This window comes from Chaetura pelagica, unplaced genomic scaffold, assembly GCF_000747805.2.
Source record: "Chaetura pelagica isolate M959 unplaced genomic scaffold, ChaPel_1.0 scaffold138, whole genome shotgun sequence".
In the NCBI taxonomy this organism is placed as follows: domain Eukaryota; kingdom Metazoa; phylum Chordata; class Aves; order Apodiformes; family Apodidae; genus Chaetura; species Chaetura pelagica.
Genome location: NW_009954215.1, coordinates 4276087 through 4278403, shown reverse-complemented (window position 1 = coordinate 4278403; position 2317 = coordinate 4276087).

Below are 2317 nucleotides of genomic sequence, written 5' to 3'. Positions count from 1 at the left end.
TCTAGAAATCCCCCACCAGTCTTGATTTTCTGCTCCAGCAGGATTTTCAAAGTCCTATTTGGAATTCACCCACCTTGTTACACGATCTCCATGTACACTGTTCTCAGAGGTATAATTTGATTAGACAAGGGTTTAGGGGATTTTGTTTTGAATTTGTATTTTTCAAAGCCAAAAAGCATACAGAAATATTTTAAGGTCAGAAATCCTGCACAGAATACAGTCAAATAACAAAAAGGTCACATAACTACATTTGTGCCATGCACAATTATAACAGCATTGCTAATCCAAGAGGATGCAAAGGTATCAAAGGGATGCTGAGGAAGCACCACAGCAATGTTTCAGAATCAAGTAGTGCCTGTTGCCTCCTCAAGACACAGTTTTCACACAGTTGTCACTAACTACGTTTTATGTTTAGGAGGGAAAGAAAAAGGCAGTGTTGTAGAATAGTTTTCTGGGAGATTTTTCCCTCATATCAACAGGCACTTAGTGGAAGTTAAAAAAAAAAAAAAAAAAGAGCAATATGTTGTGTATTGCATAGACTCCTAAGTCCACTAAATCTGATGGATGTTTCTTAAAGCTTTGGCAGACTCCTGATCAGCCCATAATAGTCAAATCCCTGCTTTTCTGAACTATATCACACACCTTCTGTATGTTCCAGCTGGTTTTTAGTAGAGAAGAATCATTTCTCAATAGCACTAGAAAAATAAAAATAGCTGAAAAGTCTTAATTGCTAACGTAGCCCCAGAAATGCACAAGAACCGTTTGCAACTCTGACATGGGTTTCTACAGCAACCCATTTTCACCTTGGCATTTCATTCAGGCTGCTCTAGAGCACTCCTGTCTGCATCTGGAAAAGGAAGTTATTGCATTTCTGGTAATGAAAAGAGATTTGATACACACATCCCACAGGACAGTAGCACAAAAATAAAAGTATCTGAAGCCAGCTGATGCAGGCCAGCCTCCTGAAATACAAACTGGACTTTTAGGCAAAGTCCAAGGGGAAGATGGTTCTTTCTGTATCTACAGTGATCACAACAGACATTATTTCCAACTTCTATGCTGAGTTCAGAGGCAACTTTCCCCTTACCACACGTATTGCGATGGCCAAAATTTCTTTTCACTTCTCTCCTCAGCTGGTTCATACTCTTTTACCCTCCCTCCTTTCCCTTTCATTTACTACGCAAATGTCAAGCATCATCTAATTTCCCACAGAAACAATCAAGGAAGGAAGCAAAGTCAATATCTGAATTCAAACAATAAATGAACCCCCTTTTTGTGCTCTGAAATAGCTTAATATAAAATCTCGTCTACAAAATTTTTGCTGTAACAGAAAAAGGCCCTGCTCATTTGGCAGTGAAAGTTAATGTGCTCAGGAAATGCTCACATTTTCCCTTCTTTAACACTTACAATGCACCTCTAAAGACTCGTCTTCCCATGGTGTCCTCAAAATCACTGAGAAAAAAAAAAAAAAAGGATATAACACCCTCCAGTGATTCAGAGTAACCCACTCCAGCTTGTGTTTTTTAAAATAGCTTTAAAGTAACACCAGATTTTTTTGTTTCTTTTTATTTTCTTTTTTTTCCTATTACCAGCATGCTCAGTCTTGTCTCCAACATTTTCTTGTTCTTCTTTCATTCAAGACTGTGGAAATGTTACCTTCATTGTAATCAGAAAAGGAAATTCAGTCATACTCATTTCTCCAGGGCAAAGTAATCAGAAAGATATTAAAGGACATAGCCTAGTGCAGCCACCACTACCCATGTCTGTAAAGTCAATTTACAGTGAACATTTTTCAAACTCTGCCCATGGTGAAGCACAGAGCAGACCTCACTAGATTTCTGGGATCTAAATGCCACCATATGCCAATTAAACTCACAGAATCAGAAGATTAGGATCAGAAGATTAAAATCATGGCTACAGCCTTCAACAGGTCATCTCATCCTTGCAGCATTTTGTATCTTCATCACCCTGAAAATCCCAGCCCCAGTTTCCAGAAGTGAGTTGGTAATATCTTATCCATGAACCATCAGATGGCCTAAAAATCATCTGTGGTCTAAAAACCATATACCAGCCCCTTCCACTCCATAAGGGCTGTAAAATTTAGCCCTTGAATGCTTGCACAGGTGTCATGCTGTGGTGATCTGCAGTCGGGCCCACAGAGCTCTGTTTGATTTGCACCGATGCACCCCAGGAAGCCTGTACTCTTCAACTGGATGTTCTGTTTTGTACATCCTACTTCCACTTGTGCGCACAGAGCCCCGCCGGCCTCCAGGCAATTCCCAGAACAAATAGGCTGGGTTCTATTTTCAGCAGGGGC